At 44.1% G+C, this 6,089-nt stretch overlaps 1 pseudogene; it reads right to left on the bottom strand.

Moving 5' to 3' along the window:
- Positions 1–2,730: 2,730 nt before the first annotated feature.
- On the bottom strand, positions 2,731–3,697 carry LOC114019625 (annotated as a pseudogene).
- Positions 3,698–6,089: the final 2,392 nt, after the last annotated feature.

The following is a 6,089-nucleotide window of genomic DNA, read 5'->3' on the forward strand; positions in this document are numbered from 1 at the left end:
GAAGCCATTCTACACCCCTAATAATTTTGGTTGCCCCTTTCTGAACCTTTTCCAGTTCCAATATATCTTTTCTGAGATGGGGTGACCACATCAGCACACAGGATTCAAGGTGTAGTCATACCATGGATTTACGTAGAGGCAATATGATATTTTCTGTCTTATTATCTATCCCTTTCTTGATGATTCCCAACATTCTGTTTGCTTTTTTGACTGCCGCTGCACATTGAGTGGATGATTTCAGAGAACTATCCACAATGACTCCAAGATGTCTTTTTTGAGCGGTAACAGCTAATTTAGACCCCATCCTTGTATATGTATAGTTAGGATTATGTTTTCCAATGTGCATTACTTTGCATGTATCAACATCAAATTTCATTGGTCATTTTGTTGCCCAGTCACCCAGTTTTGAGAGATCCTTTTGTAGCTCTTTGCAGTCTGCCTGGGACTTAACTCTCTTCAGTAGTTTTGTATCATCTGCAAATTTTGCCACCTCACTGTTTACCCCTTTTTCCAGATCATTTATGAATATGTAAAATAGGACTGGGCCCAGAACAGATCCCAGGGAGACACCACTATTTACCTCTCTCCATTCTGAAAACTAACCATTTATTCCTGCCCTTTGTTTCCTATCTTTTAACTGGTTAACAATCCATGAGAGAGCTTTCCCTCTGATCCCATGACTGCTTATTTTGCTTAAGAGCCTTTGGTGAGGGACCTTGTCAAAGGCTTTCTCAAAATCTAAATACACTATATCCACTGGATCTCCTTTGTCCGCATGCTTGTTGACCCTCTCAAAGAATTCTAGTAGATTGGTGAGGCGTGATTTCCCGTTACAAAACCATGTTGACTATTTCCCAACAAATTATGTTCATCTATGTGTCTCACAATTTTGTTCTTTAAGATAGTTTCAACCAATTTGTCCAGTACTGAAGTGAGGCTTACCAGCCTGCAGTTGCCAGGGTCATCTCTGGAGCCCTTTTTAAAAATTGGCGTCACATTAGCTTATTACTGTTTAGTTTATCAATTTGTTGCAAAACCTCCTCTAATGACACCTCAATTTGAGACAGTTCCTCAGATCTGTCACCCAGAAAGAATGGCTCAGGTTTGGGAATCTCCCTCACATCCTCAACAGTGAAGACCGATGCAAAGAATTCATTTAATTTCTCCGCAATGGCTTTATCGTCTTTAAGTGCTCCTTTAGCATCTCGATCATCCAGTGGACCCACTGGTTGTTTAGCAGGTTTTCTGCTTCTGATGTATTTAAAAAAAAATTGCTATTACTTTTGGAGTCTTTGGCTAGCTGTTCTTCACATTCTTTGTTGGTCTTTCTAGTTATATTTTTACACTTCTTTTGCCAATTTATGCTCTTCTCTATTTTCCTCATTAGGATTTATCTTCCACTTTTTAAAGGATGCCTTTTTGCCTCTCACTCTCTCTCCCCTCCCCAGTGCAAAGCTTCACTTTCCTGTTAGGTTCAGTTTTGCAGTGGGAACAATAAAGCAAGCACAGCACCCAGCTGTGTTTCCATTAGCGATATCTGCACCTGTGTGACTATCTCCTTCTCTGCTGGATACAGAACTAGAACAAAGGGCAGGGCGCCTGACAACCCCACATTCCCCTACCTTGTGTGTGTCAATATCAGAGGGCTCTCGATGTATCTATGGGTGTCTGATATGCTTCCTTCTCCCCCTTTTGTGATCTTGGGGGCTTTCTCCTTGCCTTTTGGTAGGAGGGGGACTGAGTCTGTCTCCCTAATCACCACTCCCAATGTGTGCCAGGGTCTAGGGAATTGCTGCCCCTTGGGGTGTGAAGCTGAGAAGAGGCAAAGGGGGACATGAACCCACAACACACTGAACAGCCTGCTGGCACCTGGGTGACTGATATGAGTGGAGCAGTTCACACCTCTCCAAGCGTTTGTTTCAGGCTGTACCATCTCCTGCAGGTGTTTCTCACTCCACTGAGAATAGCTCATTGAGATGAACAGGACACTTCATGCCTCTCTGAGCCTGCATTACTGCAGATGGCTGTGTCCAGCTTTGCGCTGCGCTTACTGACAGATTTGGGTGTGAGGAGACGATGTGACGGGAACCCAGATTGGCCAAGCAATGCACAGAATATAGCTCCTTTCCAGTAAAATGTGATCATTCTTAAAAGCACCTTTTGCTTCACTCATCATCCGTATCCATGGCTACCTACAGCTGCCACAATGACCACTGACTCCAACCAACAAGCTTGCTTTCTCTTAAAAAACTAGGAAATAAAATGGTAACAAACTTCATTAACACAGAGTTAAGGTTTCCCAGTGACAGCTCATGCCTGTTCAGAAGGTCAAGTTCATAGAATCTCAGGAGATCATCTCATCCAACTGCTGCTCAAAGCAGGACCAAGCCCCAATTTTGCCCCGGATCCCTAAATGGCCCCCTCAAGGATTGAACTCACAACCCTGGGTTTAGCGGGCCAATGCTCAAACCACTGAGCTATCCCTCCCCTAAACTCATGCATCTCACAAGGAAAATGCAGAATTGAATTAAATGCCCTCATAATTTAGATAGATAGATTCTTATCTAATTCACAGTAGAGTAACTCCACTGACTTCAGTGAACTTAGTCTGGATTATTACTACTGTGAACACAACATTTTTGCATAAAAAGCCTGCACATCACATTCCCACGGAGACAATCATGTCATCTGCTGATTATATCTGTAAAGAAGCACAGAATGAAAACATGGTCATGGGAGAAATCTGGAAATTTTATGCTTTTTGAATAACTTCCCCTCAGTCAGTTTCCTCAGGGCACCTTTGAGCTCCTTGTTCCTCATGTTGTAGATGGCTGGCTTCAGCACTGGAGGCACCACGGAATAAAGAACAGCCACCATGAGATCCAGACCTGAGGCTGAGCTGGAGATGGGTTTCAGGTAGGCAAAGGTGGCAGTGCAAATGAACAAGGAGACCACAATGAGGTGAGGGAGGCAGGTGGAGAAGGCTTTATGCCGGACCTGCCCAGAGGGGATTCTCAGCACTGTTTTGAAGATGTGAACATATGACACAATTATAAAAGCAAAGCATCTTAAGCCTAAGAACAAGAGAAAAGAAGTAACAACAACTTCACCGAGCTATGAGTCAGAGCAGGTGATCTTGAGCAGCTGGGGGATTTCACAGAAGAACTGATCCACCTGTTGCCGTCACAAAAGGGTAATGCAAATATGTTCCCAGTCTGCATAGTAGCAACGGGAATTCCACTGATCCATGCAATGGCTGCCATTTGGACACAAGCTCCCCTGTTCATTATAGTCTCATAGTTTAGTGGTTGGCAGATGGCGACTTATCGGTCGTACGCCATGATGGTGAGAAAAGCAAAGTCAACCGAGGTGAAGAAAATGAAGAGAAAGACTTGGGCAATACACCCAGAATAAGAAATCGACCTGGTGTTCAATAGGGAATTGGCCATGGACTTGGGGACGGAGATCAAGACAGATCCGAGATCTAGTATGGATCTAGTAAATTCATCAGGAAGAAGTACATGGGGGTGTGAAGGTGGTGGTCGAGCACCACAAGGATGATAACAAGGAGATTTCCCACCAGGGCTGCCAGGTAAATCCCTAGAAACAGCACAGAGTGTAAAATCTGCAGCTCCCGAACCTCAGACAATCCCAGGAGAAGGAACTCTGTCACGGTGGTTCGGTTAGACATTTTCTTTCTCAGTACATCATGGACTGCCTGTGGAAGGAAGGGCAAGGGCAATGGTCAGGCTAGAGTCCTCCTGCCTCCTCACCTCTGACAATCACACCACTAATGAAGAGCATTGTCACACCAGTGTAAATTTCCACAGCTCCCTTACAGTCAAAGGATGGCATCCGTTTCCTCCATCTGAGGATCTGGTCCAAGATGAGGCTTGATAAAATGCAGTGTAAATATGGAACAAGTTACAACCCAAACCCAACAATCTTAGGAATTATGGACATCCTATTGCTACAATGGAGAGCTAGCTGAGGAAAGAAGAGTAAGTCTACATCTACACTACGAGCTAGGGGAGTGATTCCCAGATCACATACGCTACTTGCAATAGCTCAAGGATGGCTGGCACAAGTCTAAAAAGTAGTATAGCCATGGCAGAAGGGGAAACTGTGCTGAATACAAAGCCCCAGGGTTCAGGTGGGTCTGTACTCAGCATGGCTACCGCAGCCACACTGCTATTTATGCTCACCAAGCTAGCCCACGAGTACATGTATGCAAGCTGGTGAATCACAGCCCTAGCTTGCTGAGTAGACATAGCCTAAAAGAGTTTGGCTAATTTAACCTAGCACAATGCTGGCTGAGAGAGGTTAGGATCACTCTCTATAAATACATCAAGGGGGTAAACCCCAGGGAGGGAGAAGAGCTCTTGATGCTAAAGGACAATGTCGGCACAAGGAGGAACGGGGATAAATTGGCCAGGAGTAAATTCAGCTTGAAAATGAGAAGAAAGTTTGTCCCCATCGGAGGAGGGACAATCTAGAGCAGCCTCCCAATAGGAGCTGCTGGGGACAGACAACTTAACTGGTGTTAACACGAAGCTGTGTCAGTTTAGGATGGAGATTATATGACTGGGTTGCCAGTGAGAGCAGGGGATTGGACTCGGTGACCCAGGTCCCTTCCAGGCATTTCTTCTTCGGACAAACAGCAGGCTAACAACTTGGACAGGAAACTAGACTTCTAAACCAGCAGCACAGCCTGATCCCCTCTTCCAAGAGAAACAAAACACGGACATACCCCACGCTCCGAGCGACAGCTCCTCTGTGATGATTCCACACCAAGTTCTGTGCAGAGACGGCCTGCTACCTGCTGACAGATTGATTCATGGTCCCTGATACCTACAACACTTGTGTCTCTGTGTAATGATGGGCTAGGAGCACCCCTCGGTTACTGCTGTGGTTTATCATTTCCCTCTCTATCTTCATGTGTGTGCTAGGCAGGACAGTGGCAATCAGGAGACTTGGGTTATGTTCTTGTCCCCACTGACCTTCTGCGTGACCTTGAGCAAGTTGCTTCCCCTTTCTGTGCCTCTCTTTCCTCTTCCCCCCTTTCTCTGCCTTGTCTACTAGGACTGTGATCTCGGGTAGGGAGGGGCTGTGTTTTCCTATGTGTATGTTCTGTGCACCAGTTTGCAACATTGGTGTTCAGCTGGCAGCAGTGTGGGACAGAGGATATGGGGCTGGAGAGGGAGATCTTGCTTCTGTCCCCCTTCATTTCCTCTGTGTCCTTGGGCAGGGTTGAGATAGACAGGCTTCAGGTGGCTGGTGCAACGTTGACTCTGAGTTTACAGGTGCTAGTGTGTACAAAACACAATCTGCAGGCTTTGCTGCTAACCTGTTTTTTTACCTTCCCGTAACTATTTCTTTGAAACAGGAATAAACACGGTTGAAATAGAACAAACAGGTTTGAAATGGCTGTATTATTAAATATAAGAATAATGTTTCCCATCTTTGTTTAAAGCTCAATTTCCAATTAAAACTAAACAAAAATGTCCAGGGAAAGTTGCTGCTATACTTGAAACAAATTTAAAAAAAAAACACAAAACCTGAAAACCTCAATTTTCCTTTGTTGGCAATGTGACATTTTCACTTAACACTAGTATTTTGCTAAAAACAAACACGTCTGGTTGCCAAATCCTGAATCTTTTTCTGATTTTGGGGTATCTGATGTAAAGTCAAAGTTTTGCGCTGATTTTTTTTTTCCTGACTGGCTCTAGTTCTCTGACTTAATTGACAGCTAAAGCCTTAAAGGGTTCAAATGATCATTTATGTTTAAGGTCTTACATTTGTTCTGTATATTAATCCATGACTGTATTTAATTGAAATTAGTGAATTTACTGTGCTAGTCTCTGTGGATTTTCCCCAAACTTGTGATGTATCTCGGATCGACTGAGCATGGTAGTGTAGATCAGCCCTAAAACAGTTCAGATTGTAATTTCACATTTATGGTCTTAAATATTAATAGCCCATATTATGTAACTGAAATAGCAATCTTACTGTGCTGGTGTTTGTGGACTTTGTCTCAGCTTGTGATGCAGTCGATTCTCAGGCATCAGAATTGTTTGGACATTAGCTAG

Source organism: Chelonia mydas, chromosome 14 (assembly GCF_015237465.2).
Source record: "Chelonia mydas isolate rCheMyd1 chromosome 14, rCheMyd1.pri.v2, whole genome shotgun sequence".
In the NCBI taxonomy this organism is placed as follows: Eukaryota; Metazoa; Chordata; order Testudines; family Cheloniidae; genus Chelonia; species Chelonia mydas.